The 22,163-nt window shown below is 40.9% G+C and overlaps 1 protein-coding gene across 3 annotated transcripts in view; it reads left to right on the top strand.

The window, feature by feature from the left end:
- Nucleotides 1-21,430, top strand: part of Gjd2 (gap junction protein delta 2) — a 38,755-nt gene extending 17,325 nt beyond the window's left edge. The window contains exons 4-5 of one of the 3 annotated variants that reach the window (XR_004118769.1): nt 10,986-11,123; nt 21,389-21,430. The gene's annotated coding sequence lies outside the window, so the exon portion shown is untranslated. Of the gene's footprint in view, nt 1-7,607; nt 7,640-10,985; nt 11,195-21,388 lie in introns of those variants that run through there. The other 2 variants (XR_004118768.1, XR_004118770.1) reach the window with 2 other exon arrangements.
- The last annotated feature ends 733 nt before the right edge of the window (nt 21,431-22,163 follow it).

The raw sequence follows: 22,163 nt of genomic DNA, 5'->3' as shown, positions 1-22,163 counted from the left end.
GAGAGAGAGAGAGAGAGAGAGAGAGAGAGAAGACAGCAGCTGTCATCAGGGTTTCAGGCTAGGGACCTGCCATCTCATTGAACAAAGCTCCATTCAGCTCCAACAGTGTCCTGAGTGCAGCTGTAATCAACAGTGATGTGACTGTCCCCGGGCTCAGGATTACTCTCTGCCCTTAAAGAGAGCAGGGAGAATGAATCCCTTAAACCTAGCTTGGTTACCAAGGTGTTACTTGTGAATCATTAACCAGAGGCATTGAAAATGAGAGTAGGTCAAAACAAACAAATCCAGACAGTGAGGCCTCTAAAGATGTATCTCAGGTCATCATTTGGGCATTAATCTTGTCTGCTTGTCACAAACATGCAGTATGCAGGAGGTGGAAGAGGAGGGCTGTGTTTTATACTTCAGCTAATTCTAAAGAGACTTCCATTTTGGCAATTATCAGTAGAGCTAGAAAACTCCTTTTTCTCATATCTCTAATCTCTCTCCCTTTCTCTTTCCATCACACACACACACACACACACACACACACACACACACACACACACACACTTTCCCTTCCAAGTAACACAGTTGGATCATGGCAACCAAATTCTTGAGCTCATTCTCTTTGGCCCTGCAATTTTCCATGGAGATGTTTGCAAACCACACTGCAAACCACACTCCAATGCTGGAGAGCCTACAGCATTGGGTTTTCTCTTTCTGGAAGTTTGTTATTTAAATAACCACCAGGAAGTAAGAAGAATGAACATGGACAGTAGTTGATGCTGGTTGCTGCAGACTTGGAGATGGTCCATATTGTATCTGAAAAAAAAAAAGTGGTAAAAAGGCCACCATCAAGGTGGTGGCTCAACCCATACTGGAAGTTCATGTGAGCGCTGGAGTCATAGCTAGTCAAATCAAATCATAGCTAGCAAACCCAGCTAAGCTACTTCCTAACAGGAATGCTAGAGTACAGAACCTTCCTAGTACCTCCTCAACTGGAAAATTAAAGCAGCAGTAGCTACCTCATTAGGTTTCTATCAGCACTAATCAAGGCAGCTTTATTGTTTCTTAACAAGTAGTAAGATAACATCTATAGAATTTTTAAAGGGGGATGTAGCGTAAGGATGATCAGGCATTTGAACACTCAAGGATAAATGTCTAGTTGACTCTCACAAATGAACTGTAACAGAGACTCAAAGAGCAGATATATACTCTAGTTTACATGTCTCTATACATGCTTCCTCTCCTCTCTGAGTCACAGATCAACTCTGTTTGGCAGTCTTCACAAATGAAAACTTGGCTTGTCAATACAAGCTCCCAGGTTTTAACATATTCTCAATTCACTGGGCTGAGTTTGGATTTCCTATTATGGATTCCAAGTTTTTTGAGGGAGATTTTTTTTCCTCATTCACCTTAAGAGTTATGTTCCCACATCCAACAATTGAGGCTGGTTACTAAGTCATGATGAGTTAATGTAGAGGCTCTGCCGGCAGCCATATGGATGGACCCAACAAGGAGATGGTCCAGAAGGCACTAGAGTAATCTCCAAACAATGATTTTTGTAGAACACTGTTGGTGTTAGGCAGACATTGTGATAATAGTCAAAATATAGAATGCTTAGGACATAACAGTAATTAAGAGATAAGTGCTGAATTTACTCCTTTGAGATGACTCTTTTATTTAAACTCTTCACTTAGGAATTATTATTTTTTGAAGGTAGAAAATTTTTAGTCCAGTTTTCCAAAACATTTATTTTGAAAAAAAAATCACAACTAATAGAATTTTTTATTAGATATTTTCTTTATTTATATTTCAAATGATATCCCCTTTCCCTGTTTCCCTTCTGGAAAAAAAAAACCCTTCCCCTGCCCACCAACCCATCCTCTCCTGCTTCCTGGCCCTGGTATTCCCCTACACTGGGGCATAGCATCTTCATGGGACCAAGGTTCTCTCCTCCCATTGATGACCAAATAGGCCATCCTCTGCTACATATGCAGCTGGAGCTATTAGTCCCACTATGTGTACTCTTTGGTTGGTGGTTTAGTCCCTGGGAGCTCTGAGGGTACCGTTTGGTTGATATCATTGTTCTTCCTAAGGGGCTGTAAACCCCTTCAAGCTGACTCTCTTTTATATCTTCAGGGCAGTGTCTAAGGTTATCCCATCTATAGGGTTGAGAACTAGGATTAACGCTGATAATTTGTGCCAGATTAAAACATACAAGCTGAAGAACCTCAGAGGAACATCAAGCAAGGAGGTAGAACAGGAAGAGTTTGTCTGTAATTTTAAATGGAGTGCCCAGCAAGATAGTGACAATTGGACAGTTCTCAGCAGGAAGCCAGTGAGTGAACACTTTCTTTTTTTTTTTTTTTTCCTGTGGAAGAACATTCTAGATAGAGGGGCCAGCAAGTGACAGAGGCCTGAGTTAGGAAGAAGATTGAGACGTTATGGTCAGCTAGTATTGAGTAAGGCAAAGCTAGTATAATCAGAGATGTGTGGACCTGCAGACCTTCCGCAGATCTTCACAAATTTTCTACTTGGAAAAGAGCAGAAGTACGAGAAGATGCTAATGAACTTTTCTGTTCCTCTAAATAAGTCAATTGTAATGAGAGAAAGATATGTTGAACCAATTATACCATAAACCCAGCAAGAAATAATAGAGTGGATCCAGAAGCAGAGGTGTGCCTGTCTGCCAGTACAGAGCTCAACTCCAGGGTGCTGTTCTTCCTTGGAAAACTAAGAAAACTGCACAATATTGGTAGAAGAGCTTGGGTTTCAAGAAGGGTGAATGAATATCGTTTTACACACCCCTAGGCAAGATGCGTTACAAAAAGGAGCCGAGTAACCACGTTAGAAAGTGCCAATATATAACCTTTTCAGTACTTAGTTTTGCATGTTAGTCAGGAGATGGTCAATGCAGTTAATTAGAAGAGAAAGTCCCCATCCATCACATGACTGTGCCCCATGGCTCCTTCTGTAATGATCACTAACAAGTGGTTTGAATGTGAACATTAGCTAATGAAGTGCAAGAAGAGTAAGGTAGGGAGATGTGGAGCGTGTGTTAAGAGAAATACTCCTCTCCCCAGAATCTTGTCCTTATACTATCTATATTGTCAACCCAATGTCAACCTTTTTCTGAAGCTCCGATGTGTATAGGAGTTCATGAAAAATGCAGTTTGCTTGTGTGTATTAAGTACTCACGTACTAAAAGGAGCATGGTGGGGCTTTTTTGTCTGTTTTGTTTTTATTTTGTTTTTGTTTTTTGTGATGGAAGCCAGAAATTAAACATCTGTCAAACATCTGGACAAAATGAAGAGAAGCATATAATTTAGACAGAGGAAATAAATTATAAGAAGAAACACAGCAAATCCAAACCTGTAGCAGGTGGTCTAGGAACAGTGGAGGGAATGAATATACCTCTTAACTAACCTAAATAATAAGAGCTTGCTCCCAGCCTTCTAAAATAACTAATTCTGATGGTCAGAAGAAAGGGCCTCTTTCAGTAGTTCAGAACAATGGTGTTTCAGAGAAGAACCACTTACAACATAATTTACATCTCTCTCTACATCCATGACAAAATGTAAAAACATCCACAAAAAGATGGCTATACTGAGGAATACAATGAGGACAAAAGAGGGACTTTTTAAATGTCTTTTTCGTATTTGTACACTTTGGTACACTGACCTTATAGGTGTAGCTACTTCTTTAATTATGGTACTGATTATGGTAAAAATTTCTCTTCACCACCTTTGATACTCATGAGAAAAAAGTAAAATATGTAAGAGTACATTGTATGACAAGGTATTGTGAGTCTACTTTCAATACATACAAATTTGTCATTTATTTTCCATTGTGTGTGTCTATGTATTTCTTGTCTCTACTATCTACCTATCATCTATGTATCTATCTATCTATATCCATCACCATCTATCTACCCATCTGCTCTGGTTTTGTTTTGTTTTGTTTTGATAAAATACTCTGACAAAAGCAATTTAGGGGGAAAGGAGTTTATGCTGGCTCATAATTCCAGGGTACAGAATGTCATTGCAGGAAAGCTTAGGAGGGAACTTGGAACATCTCATCACATCCACAGTTAAGAGCAGAGAGAGAGAGAGAGAGAGAGGAATGCATGCATGCTGTCTTGTTAAGCTTGTTTAGCCTGTTTTATACAGCTCACGGTCCAGCCCATGAAACACCTACTTGAAATGGATCTCTCCATTTCCATTAACCCCTATTAAGAAAACTACTCATAGGTATACACATATGCCAACCTAATCTAGATACTTCTTCACTGAGAGTGTGTCAGGTTGACAGTAAAGCTCAACCATCACACCACCCAAACACAAAGCACAGAAGTCAGGTATGATATATCTGCCTGCAAATTATTCCTATACAAATCACTTTCTCTAGAGGTAAAAGACATTATAGGCATCTCTTTGGAACATTGAATAAACATCTACATTGTTCTTGTAATGCCTTTTTTTGCTTAAAGAAATAACAGGATGTGACTGCATAATTAATATTTTGTCTTATTCTTCCCTAAAGGCTACATAGTTTCCCACTGCTTATTTCTATAAGTTATTTTCCTCACTTAGGTGATGATGGATATTTTTGGTTGTTTCCAGGCTTTTACCATTGCAAACAAAACTCTACCTCTGGGTGTTAAGTGTTACATAAAGACAGCCAATTTAGACACTGCTCAATTTGCTGATAGATACCACTTTACAATTGAGCTGAAAATATGGAGTGACAGCCTAGTGACTCAGCCTGATGTGATAGGGGGTAACAACAGGCTATCGTTTTCCACCATCAGCTCCCATGAAGTAAATTAGCAGTGTCAGAGGGGAAAAGTAAATTAGTCTTGGCCCTTAAAAATCAATTTTCAATCTTTTATTCACCTGAATGGGATAAGGATAAAGAGGAGAAAAGCTTTATTCATAGTTAAGAAACATACTCAGTGCCATTTTGTTTAATATCTAAAAGGAGATGTAAGATGTAGAGAGGCCACATTATGCCACTTCTGTTAACCATACTAGTCACTACGTAGCTCACCACCAGAATTGGCAAAAGAAATACATGTGAGATTCAGAAGATAGAAGTGAGACAGAGCCATGTCTCTTGGAGCATGTGTGGGATGGACACAGGTATCAGCCACATTCCAGTGATTGTTTACCTTCCTCCCCTGCTCTTGAACTATTTTTCTACTGACCAGTGATGATGTGTTATACACTCCACAGTGTTTAGCTGAAACCCACTCTGCTGCTCAGAGCCATAGCTCCTTAAAGATCATGACCTCCTCCTGATTTGCCCAAGTCTGTCACCTGGATATCCTCCATTCCTGGCGTTTCCTCATCAGGTCCATCTAGCCAGTGCTTCAAGATACTCTGTAGAGTCATCTGGCTCCTCCTCCAGACTTTGTCAGGCTTCTCCCACATTTGTGTAGACTCTTGGTCCTTTATCAGCTCCCCTCTCCTTCTTCAATGTATTGGCTGGCCTTTCCTGCCTAACACCGATTGTTACATGTGGACAGCGCTAGGCACTGTTAAGCATACCTTTCCTGAAGTACCATGGTTATTTCTGGACTCTGGGTGGTGACAGACAAACATAAAACTTCTAAAGGTAATAATGAGACAGCAGTGGCCTCCCATCTGTTTGTGATGAGTCAGGAGAATGGAGAATAGCTAAACTCACATCTAACAGATCTTTTTTGAAGTCTTCAGGAAATGTCTAAATTCTCTGCTTGAGATGGTGTAGTTTGGTCTTGCTACAATGCAAAGGGTTGGAAAATGATTCTTCCAGTCATATCCCACACTAATACCACACTACAGCCACATGTCACCCCAGAAATGGCATATTAGCTCAATTCACTGTTTTCAGCCCATCATGATTTTTGTTGTGGTGTCCCAAAAGTCTTTATGTATGTAGAGTTGGATTCTAGTTTAACACCTAAAGAGATTTTATCCTCCAGCAGCCTTTTCTGAGATCTACTAAGCTCCTTTTCTCCTCTTCAAATCGAAGGCCAGTGTAGATTTTGTAGATGACCTCCTTATGGGTTGACACTTATAAAAACCAAAGCACAGAGTTCTTGTATCAGTACTAGAGGTGAGTCCAGGGTCTTTGAATAACAGGCAAGTGTTCTAACACTGAACAATATTCCCTAGCACTAGAGAGAGAGAGAGAGAGAGAGAGAGAGAGAGACAGAGAGAGAGAGAGAGAGAGAGAGAGAGAGAGACAGAGACAGAGACAGAGACAGAGACAGAGACAGACAGAGACAGACAGAGAGACAGACAGAGAGACAGAGACAGAGACAGAGAGAGAGGCTGTGTCAGTGTGTGTCTGTGTGTGTCTGCATGTGCCATATGCCAATGTTCGTATGGGTGTGCATGCACTTGGAGACCACAGGGTGATGTATGGTGTCTTCCTTGTTTACTCCCCCAAGGCAGGGTCTCTCATTGAACCTAGAGCGCATCAATCTAGATACACTGAGGTTTGCCTTTTAATATATGTAGGCCTTAGATGTGTTTGTTATCTGATGACTCAGCCTCCCAGGAGCTGAATTCTAGGCCTACACATCTACATTTAGTGTATACATTTTCAGTATGAATTCTCTGGGTCAATACTTGGGGTCAACATCACTTCTGGTCATATTTCTTTTATGTGAGACCTACTGAGTTACTCATCTTTGCTCTTTGTTATGGTCAAATGTATGTAACACAAAATGTGTCATTTCCATCAATTTTAATTACCTTATTTAGTAGCATTATTTACAGTTACAGTAGTATTATATAACTGTACTTACTGTCTAGCTTCAAAGCCTTACCATGCCAAATAGAAGCTTCATGTTTACTAGGCATTAATTCTATTTCTCTTCCACTTTGGTGAATTTGCCACCTCTAGATGGTTCATGTAGGTGATGTCACATAATGTTGGTCCTTTTGTGTCTGACTTATCCAATTAATAGGAGACCGTGAAGTGACACTTTGTAAGACCACAGGCTTCTGTGTAATGTTGAATATAATGTTTCCCTTCCTCATGTTCTTGTGAATCTCCTTATGACTTCATTTTTTAAAAGAGTTATTTATTTATTTTCTGTATATGAGTACACTGTGGCTGTAGATGGTTGTGGGCCATCATGTGCTTGCTGGCAATTGAATTTAGGACCTCTGCTTGCTCTGGTTGGTCCAGCTCACTCCAGCCCTGTTTGTTCTGGCCCGAAGATTTATTTATTATTATAAATAAGTATGCTGTAGCTGTCTTCAGACACACCAGAAGAAGGTGTCAGATCTCATTACAGATGGTTGTGAGCCACCATGTGAATGCTGGGATTTGAACTCAGGACATCTGGAAGAGTAGTCAGTGCTCTTAACCACTGAGCCATCTCTCCAGCCCCTTAAGACTTCATTTTTATAGTTAACTTTTTAGAAAAGAGTCATTCTTGAAAGAGTAGAAGGCTCCAAAATAGTAGAACTTTATTCAAATGTGATGCTTTGAAAATACAAAGCAATGGAAAGGTAAGGGCAGCAACATAAATATATTCAATAGTATTTTATATTGGTGTGTATTCGTTGCGGATGACATTATGTTTTGGGTTTTTTTTAAGATTTATTTATTTATTTTATGTGTATGAGTACACTGCAGCTGTACAGGTGGCCATGAGCCAACATGTGCCTGCTGGGAATTGAACTCAGGACCTCGGCTCGCTCCGGCCTAACACTATGTTTTATAAGAACATTTCAAGCGTAAGTATAATGTCCTTTGAGTATGTTCACCCATCTACTCATCCCTTTCATTTCCTCTTCCCTTTCTCAATCCTATTATTAGTCCACAGTGATTTCCCTAGATCATTTTTCTTCAATCTTATGTCTCTTTGAATGTATATATGTGTATATGTATATGCATATATATGTACTTGTATGTACATACAGACATAGTATATAGAGACATATATACATATGATATAAGCACCCTTGATTTATATGTATATCATAAAACTATATAGGTATCTAAACTATATATGCACACTTAATTTTATGTATCCATATAAAATAGGATCCACAAATAAAAGGAAAATGTGGTATTTGTCTTTCTAAGACTGACTTAATTAAAAAAACAAAAAAAGCTCAATATTCTTTAAAACAACCTCCATTCAGATAAAACATCAATGGTGTATTTCTATATTTGCATTGGAGCAATGGAGGTCCCAGAGCTATTGATGTCAATGTTATTAAAGGCTCCTGAGCCCTCAACTAGCTCATAATAATATTCTTCAAGTTTTTAAGCACATCTCCCTCAATCTATGAGGATAACATGTCCATGCATCTTTACGGCATGATTAATCCCTTTTGACATTTCTCTTCAGTTGTTAGAGGATGGTTGGCTTTGCTTGTGGCTGCATTGACAAGAGCTTATCTCTTTTTCTTCCATTCCTGAAGGAAAATGTCATACCAAGAAGCCACCATTAAATAAAGCATGTACATTACAGAGTTGTTTTTTACTTCTGAGAAATAAAAGAGGTTGACCTTAGAGTCAGAATGAGTTTATACTGAGCAAAGAATAAGCAAGACCTAAATATAGAGTCTCATTTGTGTGTTTATTAGCATTTGCTATTCTTGTCTAAAGCAAGAAAATTTCTCCAGAGTATAAGCAACAGGAAGAAGCCCTGCTCATCCAGGTAAGAAAAATTATCTTTTCATGAACTCTCAGTACTTTAATAGTATAAATTATAGCTAGGCTCAAGGAATAGTTTACTCCTCCACCCAGTAAATACGAGTTGCAAAAGAAAGTTCAGTAGTTATTGTCAGCTCTGTCCAACATGATACCCACCATGTGCTACTTTTTAAGTTAAATAAATCAAATGAAGTAAAAGATATCTTTGTCTCTAATTTGCATTAACTATGGTTAAAGTAAAGCCACATGTAAATTGTTGTTCCATATTGGACAGCATAGCTGGTAAACTGGTTTCTTCACTACACAAATGTCTACAGGTATATTGGGTACAAAGTATAAGAGAATATAAGAAGAGATTTTCCACTGGGAAATGGTAGCCCATGCCTTTAATCCCAGCACTTGGGAGGCAGAGGCAGGTGGGTTTCTGAATTTGAGGCCAGCCTGGTCTACAGAGTGAGTTCCAGGACAGCCAGGGCTACACAGAGAAACCCTGTCTCGGGGAGGGGGGGAGATTTTACTTCTTGGAGTTTGTGATCTAGTGGAGCAGACTGTGTGTTTATAAAGGATGTGTAATTCTTATTTGTTTCCATAAAAAATGACAGGGAAGTATCGAGACTGTTCTTCTGGAGGCATGTAGTATGTGACATGAGGCAGAACAGAAATGATAGTGTATGATATTTATCTTGTTTCCACCTTTCTTCCCACTGAGAGTATGGAAGGGCATCAGTATTTGTTGGATGTGGTTGATTTACAAGAATGGGATAGGGGGAGAAAACTGAGAAAGGAAGAAGATAGGAGGAGAGGGTAATATGCTAGATCTCCAGAAACTAGGGCCAAGAGGGGAGTTATTGGGAAGACATGAAAAGAAAGGTTCTGAGTAACTGTGAAGCAGAAGGAAAGCATGTAGAAGCTGTCGGCGCTCTTCTTCTAGCTACAGAGACTATGAGTAAAGGGTTATTCTGAAGTCGGTGTTTTCTTTTCCTTTTTTCTTTCTTTCTTTCTTTCTTTCTTTCTTTCTTTCTTTCTTTCTTTCTTTCTTTCTTTCTTTCTTTCTTTTTCGAGACAGGGTTTCTCTGTGTAGCCTTGGCTATCCTGGAATTCACTCTGTAGACCAGGCTGGCCTCGAACTCAGAAATCCTTCTATCTTTGCCTCCCAAGTGCTGGGATTAAAGGCGTGCGCCACCACCACCCAGCTCAGTGTTTTCTTCCTGGACTCTGTTTTTGATGTCCACTGTTCTGAAGCAGAGCCGCCTGAGTTCTGTAAAAATGCAGTTTCCCTGTCATCTGTTTAACCTTTAGTGTTTCTTTGCAAAATAAGATACTTTGTTTTTAAGACGTTGTCCAACATTGCCCCATTTCCCCACCTCTAGCACTTGACAGCCATCAACCATCTACCTGCTGCTTCTACTTTGTCTTGTGTGTTAGTGTTATCATTTTACCGGTGTGCACCTTGCAAGTTACCCAGGGTTGTACAATGTAACCCCAATGCCCCTGGTTTCAGTTGCTGGGTTCAGGTCTCAAAGCAAGATGGATTGAACTATACATGATAAAGTGCTAAGAAAATGCAATGAGGAATAAAACGAGCCTGGGAGCCTGAATAAACAGATCGTTGTACTAAAGTAATTGTTTTATGCTTCATGAAGAAGATAAAATATAAGCTGACTTAGGGGGACTCTGGGATGGCTAGCGGTATGAACAACAGCCAAGGTTACAGGCTGCTATAGGGAACACATGGTTATGACATTCTCAAAGTAGACCAAACTATAGAAATGGAAACACACACACACACACACACACACACACACACACACACACCTTTTATAGAATTGCCGTTAGAAGGTATATACCGAGTACTTAAATTTCAGCCTAGTTACAGATATTCAGTGTTCCTTCACATCATACCTCCATGGAGCCTTATAGTAGGATGGCTAACTTTATGTGTCATTTTCTCAGGGCCCCAGGTGTCCAGGTACTTGATCAAGCATTATTGTGCCAGGTATATCTTGGAGGTGCTTTCGAATGAGACTGGTATTTGAATCAGTGAGCTGAGGATAGCAGAGTGCCTCCTGGTATGGACGAGCATGGTGTGTGTTAGGCAGATTCCTCATTGTGACAAGATATCTGGGGAAAACAGATTATTTATTTTGACATGTTTCAGAGGCTTCAGTCTGTGGAAGCGCGGTCAATTGCCTTGTGCCTGTGGCAGCATAGTGCATTGTGATGGAAGCGGAGGCAGAGGAAATCCGTTCACCTCACGGTGGCCAAGAAAGCAAAGGATGGAAAAGAACAAACATGCTAATAATGTCTTGAAGGTCTCACCCCTAGTTTCCTCCCTCCAGGGTTCACCTGCTCAGGATTCCACCTCCAGAGAGAACACAGACTCAGCAGATAGAACCTGCAAAGTAGGCCAGGCCAGGATGGATAGCCAGACTCACACTCAGGGATCTACTTGTCGCCATCTCCTCTGCACCGAGATTGTAAGCACACACTACTGACCATACCTGGCTTTTTTCCACATGGGTTCTGGAGATTAAACTGAGATCCTTCTGCTCATGAGGCAAGCCACTTTTTCAACCAAGCCATTCCCCAGCCTCTATGCCTAATTTAACATAGGATCTTGTCTTCGACCTAAGACTCAGGCAAAAGCTTCCACCATCAACTTTCCTGGCTGTCAGGCCTTCCTTTAGACAGGGCTGGAACCGTCTCCAGCTGTTTGAAGGTTTTCAGTCTACAAAATGACAGAAGCTAATAATTTCTAATTGTATTATAATTTCTAATAATAAGTGTGTGTGTGTGTGTATGTGTGTATGTGTGTGTGTGTGCCCTATTTGTCCTGTATAATCTATATGACTTTTGTAGATTGATCAGGATCAAATGTGAATCAAAAAGTTCAACTCTGAAGCATCCTAGTGTTGAATTTGCCTAGTCAGGAAAAGGCAATGGATCCTTCTGCTCTGTAGACTTTTAGGTCTACGCTGGAACTAGAGAAACACCTTTATTTTATTTATTAAGAAGGTCTAGGGTGTAGCTCAGTGGTATAGTGCTTTTTTAAAAATTATTATTATACATAAGTACACTGTAGCTGTCTTCAGACATACCAGAAGAGAGTGTCAGATTTCATTAAGGATGGTTGTGAGCCACCATGTGGTTGCTGGGATTTGAACTCAGGACCTTCGGAAGATCAGTCAGTGCTCTTAACCGCTGAGTCATCTCTCCAGCCCAAGTGCTTACTTTACCCACGCAAGAACTGGACTTAAATCTTAGTAGCAAGACCAAACCATCTAAGAAAATAACTAGTATTTAAGGATTGGGTTGCAGTGCCCTTTTTACGGTCACTTTAGTCTTCTTAGACTTTTATTTTGTCTTTATTATGAAGCAAAATTAGAGTTTATTTAAAAACAGATTTCAAAATTTTTATTTGTTTTTCATTTTATACACTATTTGTCAGTTTTTACTTTGTGGGAATGCTGCACACATCTGTGTGCTTTAGTGAGTGTGCAACATAGCAAATTTGAAGGGTGGAAGACAACTTTTGGAAATGTATGGGTGTGTGAATTCAAACTCGTCCTTAGGCTTGGCAGCAAATGCCTTAACCCACTAAGCCATCTTGCTGGGCCAGAAACAGTTTTAATATAGATTTAAACATGAACATTATAGAAGAAAGAGACATGCTCAAGAAAAGAAAAGAAAACAATATGCATCCAAGACAAGCATGTGGGTGACTCAGGAAAGAGAGTTGTATCTTCCCAGACATTGAGGAGTTCCCAATAAAAGATTATTCCAAAAAGCATGATTTGGAGTTAACAGATAAAAGGAGAAAGAGAAAGGTAGATAGAAGACTCAAAGAAGAATTGTGACCAGACTTAAGCTGAGAGTGTTCTTTTTCCGAGTCAACCTGGTATCACTGCAAGTAGAATCCAATTAACCCAAAATAGCAGGCCAATCAAGCTCCAAATCTTAGCTGAGCAAAACAATTTGGTCCATTGAACCAGACCTGGGTTAGCACCATCTTAGACAGAATATGGCTCAGCTATGGAGCTCTGGAACTTTTAAAAGACAGAATGCTACATGGAATGGCTAGGCCACGGAAAGATTAAAACAAGCAAGTCTGGAGCCGAGAACTACCTCTAGACACTAAGACTTCATGCTTAGGATGGAAGCATGAATATGCTTTAATACGCTAGATTTGAAAATGGACCCTCCTTGCCTAGACCTCTGGAAACAATAATGCCTAGAGGATGAAGACGTACGCGGATTAGCCCCCAGGATGAAGACCTACCCAGATTAGTCCCCACACTCACAGAACTAGATTCTGGAAAAGACTTTAGTAAGCTTTATCAGAATGTGGCAGAACCCACAGCCTTCCCTTTCCCCTCTGCTTTGGAGGGACTCAGATGTGTATATTAGGGGCTTGTCTCCCTTTCATGTTCTTCTAGTCCCTCTCTCCTCCTTAGTTCTCGCAATTTTTTATCCAGGATATGCTCCTTAAACCAGCCCCCAAGGTGCTGGGTGCTGCATAAAAAAATTCCAGAGCTCTGGCTCTGTCTGCATGACCGTGCAGTATCGGCTGATTTCTATACCTTTGAAAAGTTGTGACTCACTGTCTGTACCACCTCCCAAAGAATCTCTTGAGATAAATGCCCAGACACAGGATATATGCTCTGCAGAGGGATGCTATTCTCTGTTCTGTCTTTTATCTCCTAGGAAATGAAGTCATTAGTTCCCAGCCATAAAGCTGAAACTGTTGGTTTAAAAGCAAAATTACATGTAATGTGCATTTAGTGTCAATTATATACTTAGAGAGCAAGACTGAGAAAGAGGGACCATGCAGTTGTCACCACAGTTGGACAGACAACTGTTTTATGGGCCGGCCAGATAAGGGTGGGGAAGGAGACAGCTTGGAATGCCAAAGTTCAGCCTTCAGTTATGCACTCAATGCACAACAGCTGAGCACATGAGCCATTCACATGCCAGCCATATTTCTTGAGTGCCTTGTTTTCTACTCCATTTGGCGAGTTTCTCTTCTACCTCCTGTTGGTTGGAATCTATTTTATGTCTTTAAGAGCAGGCACTGACAGCTGGGACAGAGTGAGCAATGCTTTAGGTATTTGAGCATTTCAAATGGAGGTATTGAGAGGCAGATGGATCCGGACTAAGTCTCCTGGGCTCAAGCTCTTTCCTCATCACATCATTATTACTTGTTGCTCTCAGCATTGGGAATAGAAAGTCCGGAAACCTTAAGATGAGATTCTTGAACTCTCATATTCTCTCACCCTGGTCACTTCCAGCAAAGTTCCAGACTTACATCCCATGATTTGATTGGGGCAATGTGACATAGCGATACTAAGATGACATGAAAATGATCAACACATACACACATACATACACAGAGCAACACATATGAAATTAGATAATTTGATAAGAAGGAGAACAATAGCGGTGAATATTAGGAAAGTACATGATAAATGAAATTTATAGTTTCATGGTAAAATAAATAAAAAATACAGGTTTTGGAGTTGGCTAAGTTTCCCCTGAACTCCATTCTTACTTTGTATAAATGTTTACTGCAGACATGCTTTTGAACTGTATAATCAGTGTCCTCTTTGGAAGAATGGGTGTAGCGGGTGAGAGAACCTATCTCATGCAAATGCTGTAAGCACTGCATCAAGGACATAGAAGTGCTCCATAAACGGAATTATCATGATGGTTATTATCACCATAGTCTACATGTGCACTTAACAATGACTTTCATTATGGGGTAAGTCTGGAGGTCCCCTGAGGAAAGCAAATTAAGTTCACTTACATACACATAGTGTTCTATGTCAACTGCTTATTGGTAAACAAAACAAGCCCAACTCAGGAAAACAAATGTTGTGTATTTTTCTCTCACATGCAGCATCTAGATTCAAATGTTACATATACACTTTAATATTCTAGTAGTACAAGTACATGTGTGCATGAGAGAGAGAAAGAGAGAGAGAGAGAGAGGAAGAGAGAGCGCGCAACAGAGAGACAGAGTAATGGGAGTGAATACAACCCAAGTACAATGATATGTATGTATTCAAATGTTATAATGAAACCTACTATTTTGTATGCTAATTTAAAAATTAATGAGCCAAGATAAATACCAAAAAATGTTTGAAGAATATACTTCTTAAAAATAGTGATTGTAGTCAGGTCTACCCAGGCATCTAGACTCTCAGTCTTTTTGAAGAAAAAGGGTATCGTCTAGAATAGTTACAGATGAATCTTGGAAATCTAACTGTATTCAGCAATAAAGTTCAAGTCCTAATACGTGTGTGTGTTGAAAAAAATGGCTAACAAGTTTTATTCATTTCGATCATTTCTGAGCCATGCTCTAGTTCCCACCAAATGCCAAACAGCATTTATTGTCCTAGCCTGCTGAGTTTCCCTTAATGGTTCCAATAGAGACCTTAGTGGAATGCCAGAGCTTGAAGGCAAAGAGTTTGAATCCCCTGGTGCCAGGTTATTCTTGGCAGTCATGTACCTTGGCCCAGATGGAATCATGAAACTCTGTCCTCTTTATTTGTGGCTGGAACCAAGAGAGATCTGTTCTCTGTGAAGTAACCTTGCCATGGGAATCTTACTGTGCACACCTAAAGGACCTGTGTGTATAGAGAAGTATGGGATCATTGTTTTTCAAATAATTTCCTTCAAATGACAGAATTCTTTCATTAAAGAAGGAAGTACCATAATATGTCAATCATCGTGTTATTTTATTCTGGCTTATAAGCTTACATTTATGCTCAGGGGACTACTGGAACCTCTATACCTCTATACTGCCATGAATATTAACAGACACACAGACACACACAAATACACACTTGTGTGTGTGCTTGGCACTGGTTGGTATTGTATGTTACCACAGCACTTCTTGGTATCTTTCAACATTTATTTAAAACTCACTGCATGTAAAAATTTCTAAGATAGACTAAACTCTATTTTTCAACATTTATGTGGGTAATAAAAATCCCCGAGTCTAAGAACAAGGGTGAGGTAGAGTCTAGAACAGAAACCAATGCTCAGAGATGGAGCCAAGAGGTTAAGTAGAGAACTGAACACTGAAGGAATTGCTAAATATCAATAGCAGAGTTGGAAGGTCCTCGAGGACAGACAAGTGGGCAGGGATAGCTTCTTAGCTGAATCAAGATCAAAAGCTCTAAGCACACTGGAAGCAGTGTTTGAGCACACCCCAAGCAAGGCCTCGTTGCTCAGGTGTCTCTGAAGTACCAAATAGACTTTCCATCCCTGTCAGCAAGGCATTCTTGCTGTGTGGTTTGTTTCCAATGGGAGCCCAGGAAAGAGGAGTAGAAGCCGGGCAGAAGGAGGAGGGCAGCAAGAAGAGCCCAACTTTCTATTCACAGAAGTCTAAATAAGACTCATAAGTGCTTCTAAATAATTGTTTGTGTCAAGTACACATTGACAGCATTTTAAAATTCTTTAGTACTGACTCCCTTTCTGGGATATATTAAAATATGTCTGACATTTGGCCCAATATCCTCATTGTCTGATGTTTAGAAAGATTATTTCTTGGAAAATGATTATGGTTATAGGAGTAAAAATAAAAAGGAAGAAAATGAGAAACAAAAGTTGGGCCAAGCACATATATTGATTGGAGTAGGATCGGGGAGCCGTCATCTCTTCCACTTTCAAGTTCAAGCCAAGAACATGCATGAAAAGGCATTTCAACCTTTTCTATGTCACACTCATGCCCATCTATGTACTGAAAGCTTTAGATTGGTCACACTCTTCATAGGGTCCGTAATAGAACATGTAAATACTCTACTTGAGATCCAAAATGTACCTGGGTCTGAGAGGGGCTGACACTCAAATTTAGTAGAAAGCCCTGAGGCTGCAGGATCTTACATAATCTAGGTTGTCTTCTAATTTCAACTCCTGTACATCCTATCTCCCACTCCCAACCCCCTACACACATCTCTAGAGAGATGGAATTACAAGGGCACCACCAAGATAGGCTCAAAACTTGGCTTCCTAATGCAAACTATCTAAGAACCCTTCCTTTCTTTTTCCTTGGTCTCCAGGACATCTTGGGAGGGTAGTCACTGAAGATCTCAGGGAGCTAGCTGCTCCAGCTGAGTACATTGAGGAGCTGGGCAGGGAGAGCCAGTCTCTGCCAGGTCATGGAAATACCTCCTATGTCTCCCTCTCTCCCTCTCACCCCACTTCTCATCAACACACAGAAGGCCTTCTGGCATCTGAGACTCCTTAAGAAGCCCTATTAGGGAACAGTAGCAATCAATTGACACCCATTCCCCAATTTAAGGATTGAATTGTCATTTATTCCCACTCCTCAATTTCAACTGCTGTTAATCCCTGGGGTGCATACACTATGGTGCAAAGGCAGCAAAAATAGCCCTGAGTGCAGTCAGGGCCAGTGGGCTGGAATGGCTAGGGAAGTGCAGTGGTGGGGTGGATTTCTTGCAGGAGCACACCTAAGAGACTCTATTAACACCAACAAGTCCAACGTCCCTGGGCCTAAGGCCTCCACTGGACCTAGTCCACCTCCTATTTGGCTCCTTTTTCTTAATAGGCCACACTTCAGTGGGTATGATGTGGGCCTGTGTGGGTGTTACCCTGGGCACTGCCCCTATGAAGTGCAGGCACCAGGCATCTGTTCCTGCTGCCTGCCTAAAATAGACCATCTCATTGTGATGGACTAATCCTTTGGCTGCTGTCCTGCCCGGGTCACCAGCTCAGCTTGCACAGAGTGCGGAAGGGGAGGGCAACAGGGGCACTTAACTCATTCAGCACATTCCCTCTTCAGTCCACAGAAGTGGCCAGCTGCTCAGTCCTTCTGTGGAAACTGAGAAGGGGTGGCAGGTGGCTGGGCTGTCCTCCAACAAGGAGATCAGTTGCTTCCTTTTGTGGCTTCTGGACTCCTAGGGGGTAGAGAACCTATGGGAGCTCTCTCTCTCTCTCTCTCTCTCTCTCTCTCTCTCTCTCTCTCTCTCTCTCTCTCTCTCTCTCTCTTTCTCCTCTCTCTCTCTCTCCTCTCTCCCACCTACATGTAGAAGTTCTTCATGTGCATTTCACTCTCCTAATTTTACTTACCTCATAGGGCTATTATTATGGTTAAGTATATTAATATGCATTCAATGCTTAAAATGTCACAAAAGGACAAATATAGTGTGATTGCAACTTTTAGCTGGTACTAAAAGTAGTCAAGTTCACAGAGGCAGTAGAACCATGGCTGCCAGAGGCTGGCAGGCAAAGGAATATGTTCACAGGATATTGGGGGAGTTGATATGTTTGATTCTGGATGGTAGTGATAATTGTCTTACATAAAGATGTAAATGTATAAATGCCTCTAAACTACATACTTCACGGTGATAAAGAGGGCTTTTATGGTTTATATTTTTACCACAATAACATATATGTAGTAAGTGCTATGTAAATACTGGCTGTTATTAATTTATTATTATCTATGATGTACAGTACGTCCTTCTTCATTTTATAATTGTCTGTTCATGTGTTTCCTCTAAAAAAGATGTATCACACATGGGTGTTCCCATCACCTCATTTGATTTAATACATGCTCATAGTCAGCTCTATTCTACCTGCTCCAAATAAGCAGACTTATGGGACAAGAAGATAGAATGCTCTGGAGTACATCCTGTCACCATCACTCTCCTGGACAGAGATGATGCTCAGCACCTGTGAGTAATCCTGAAGGTCATCCTGGCGAGACATCTGGAAAATCTACAGTGCCTTCTCTCACTGATGCATGATCTTCTTCCTAGTGGGTTGTTCCAAAGCTTATGAATAGTGAAAAATGGATGGAGCTGCTCAGAGACCCACAGAGTCATTCTGTGTTTGGGTCAGAGAAGCTGATACTCTTAGGGTTTGGACCAATCCTGGGGCAGCCTGGAAGCTTCATCCAATATTCATGGGTATCAGACTTCTAAGATTGGCCCTTAAAGAAACCAACCTTAGAGGAAAGGCAAGGAGTTATGCACCCTGCTCTTTATTAATGCTTTTCCTTTTTGAAGTGGTCCTCTCTCTATTGTCAGCATCCTCTGTCACACCACCCAGAGTGAGCGAGGAAGAAGGAGCCAGTCTACAATTTTCTCTTTTTTCTTTCATTCCTTTTAATCTCTCTCTCTCTCTCTCTCTCTCTCTCTCTCTCTCTCTCTCTCTCTCTCTCTCTCTCTCTTTAAATCACAGGGTCTTTGTAACTTCAATTACCCTTAGCTAACACAAAACTTTATATATGGAGTATATATATATATACATACATATGTGTATATATATATATACACACACATATATATATACACATATATATATATATATACATATATACAAATAATATACTTATATATTTTTATGTATGGAATACATATATATGTCTTTATATAGAGACAATATATACATATATCCCCCAGGGTGGTCTTCAGCTTCCAGAAATCTTCTTGCTGCAACCTCCAGAGTGTTGAGATGACAGATGTACCTCATTATACCCAGCCATAGCTTTCAGCCAATTCTCCAAACCTAATTGTTTCAATCTTTTTTAATTAGATATTTTCTTTATTTACATTTCAAATGTTATCCCCTTTCCTGATTTCCCCTCCAAAATCCCCCCTAATCCTTCCACTTCCCCTGCTCACCCCTCCACCCTTTCCTGCTTACTGGCCCTGGCATTCCCCTACACTGGGGCATAGAGCCTTCACAGGACCAAGGGCCTCTCCTCCCATTGATGACCGACTAAGCCATCCTCTGCTACATATGCAGCTGGAGCCATGAGTCCCACCATGTGTACTCTTTGGTTGGTGATTTATCCCCTGGGAGCTCTGGGGGTATTGGTTAGTTCATATTGTTTTTCGTCCTAAGGGGTTGCAAACCCCTTCAGCTCCTTGGGTCCTTTCTCTAGCTCCTTCATTGGGGACCCTGTGCTCAGTTCAATGGATGGCTGTGAGCATCCACTTCTGTATAAATCTTTCATCTTTTAATTGTTTCAATCTTAAGAGATATTGCAAACATGCTGTAGGAATCTCCTGGAAGAATTCTCTGGACAGGCCAAGAGATGAGTGACTACTTGTCACTGAGAAGGAAAACCAGAGGGAGGTGGTGGAGGCTGGGTACACCAGAACTTGAGTCTCACACAGTAAGCACCAGGCTATTTTTGTGTGGAATATTTTCACAATCTCCTTGAGGGTGTGAGGCTTCATCAGAAAGCAGCAGTTCACCTTGTGGGAGAGTAAACTGAATTTTCAGGGACCTTAAACAACCTTTGGCCTTGGCTCAGAGGCCAAGGGAAGAGGAGTTAAATGACACTGAGCAGCAAAATGAAAAGCCACAGATGGAGAGCTAACATGGTGGCTGAAAGGGCAGCGGGAGAGAGGGTGAGCCAACGGCTTGAAGGTCATGAGAGCATCCAGCGCCATGGATGGAAAAGGTCAGGGCCACAAAACCCACGTTCTGGCCCTGGCTTCCAGCTTCCCGCTGGGGTGGATGTTTTCTGCCCTGAACTGACCTCCCACTCCACGTATTAGCTCTACTGTGGTGGGGTTTGTCTAAGTGCCCAATTAGCCAGAGAGATGAGAGATGAATCACTGTGTAGAAAGAGCTGTACCCTTTATGCCACCTTGGGAAGGCACATTCTGCTGAGTAGGCTCAAATTTAGCAGATGACAAGTCGATTTCTTGTCAGCCAGAGGCTCCCTTTTGAAGACTCCCCACAGAGTGGCTGTAGGGACAAGGGCAGGGAAGCATGCAAGAGCTTAGCACATGTGACCTTGATCTGAGTGACTGTGGCTTTAACTCCTTTGGATAGGATTAGATGTAATGCTGCCTTCTCAGGGGTTCTGTACTCATTCAGGTTCTCAACATTATCTTTATTACCATACATATTATATGTGACACACACACACACACACACACACACACACACACACCCTTACTCATCTCCTGGACCCCACTCACAAAGCAAGGGTTGGGTTCATTAGGGACTTGCTCCACAGGAGGATGGACTGTCTAGAAATAGCAAGCCATTTTCAGCAATGGGGCAGAGATACACAATTATGAACACTTTGCAGGCAAATAGAAATCCCAAGCAAAAGGTGCTAGAGAATAAAAGTAACAGGAGAGACTAATTCAAGGAGCAAAGGATGGAGTAGCATTTGTTTATACCCAACCCTGATATCAGTGATCTTACACAAGTTATCTAACCTCACTGGTACTCCATTTCTCCAAGTATAACTCAGGAATGATGACATTAACTAGTCACCAGCTACAAAAAGTAGAATATGGTGAAGGAAAGAGAGAGGGAGAACATGAATAAAATTATTTGTCTATGTGCAAAGTGCGCAGAGCTACAGACCACAAGAAAGCCTTCCAGTCACAATTTGGCTATGCAGGTTAAAACTCCCTGTCTCTGTAACACTGAGCACCACAGAGACACTGCTTATCACAGTGAAAAACAGTGCAGTGGAATGGAAAGCACCCCCTAGCCCCAGCTGATTGGGCCAGTACTTACTTTTTATGGGATGAGTCCCGGGCTGTCAATCATGGGCCTGCACCTGTGCCTCAGGCTTCTTGTTCTGCTCAAATTGCTTAGAGATGTCTCTCTTCTCAGAATCCCACAGCTATAATCTCCACATTAAAATTAGCACTCCACTACTTTATTGATTCACATTTAGTTAAAGAATAAACACGTTAAAATTTGGAGCTGAAGTTATTTGTTTATTCTTTCCTTATTTCAGGCAAGATTGAAGACTTCTCCTGAGCCCACACAAAAACTACAAACCAGGTTTCATCCATCCCTCCTCTTACTGATTGACATATTTGGGGTAAAGGATGTGTTGATGTAAAAATTTCACCTGTGTCCAACAGCCAATTGATGTTTACAGTGAGAGCCAGCCATCATGTTCCATCCCCAGCAGAGGCTACAATGCTATAATCTGTTCTCCGAAACTTAACTTTTTTAAAAAAATGGATTAATTTCTCTTCAGCCACTGCAGTAAATTTCACTGAGTTCAGCATTCTGCATTTGTGTGTGTGTGTGTTATTTTTTAAAGCATTTCAATATCAGTGTCTAACAAGATGACCAGAAATAATAAGCGCTTGACATTTCCCTCCTCTTCTGCAGCAGAATCTAATTATTTCCTGAACTGACTCTGCTCATCAGGAGGGTTCCACGTATTCTAGAAGCAGGGCCATTTTAGCCTTTACTGAGTAGCAGAGCTGAGGAATTTCCATGTATGACATTAAAATAGTGGAGGAGTCAAACAAGGGTCAGTTTTCACACAGGGCATTTCTATTGGTGAAAAGTCTAGCAAGTTACTAATTACTTGGCATATTTATTTATAGGAAGTTAACTCTTGCAAAGCTTCATAGCATTTTTTTCCCAAAGCTGCAGAAGGAACGACTGCTCAAAGCTGGAAATGTTTATGCACATGTGTGGACACCTCTCCTTGCCTGCCCCCCAAATGGAGATCATCGAAACATGCTCTTCAAGTGTTTGCCTTCTACTAACAA

This window comes from Mastomys coucha, unplaced genomic scaffold, assembly GCF_008632895.1.
Source record: "Mastomys coucha isolate ucsf_1 unplaced genomic scaffold, UCSF_Mcou_1 pScaffold15, whole genome shotgun sequence".
Lineage (NCBI taxonomy): Eukaryota > Metazoa > Chordata > Mammalia > Rodentia > Muridae > Mastomys > Mastomys coucha.
The sequence above is the reverse complement of the archived record's forward strand: the minus strand, read 5'-3'. Positions and strand labels throughout refer to the sequence as shown.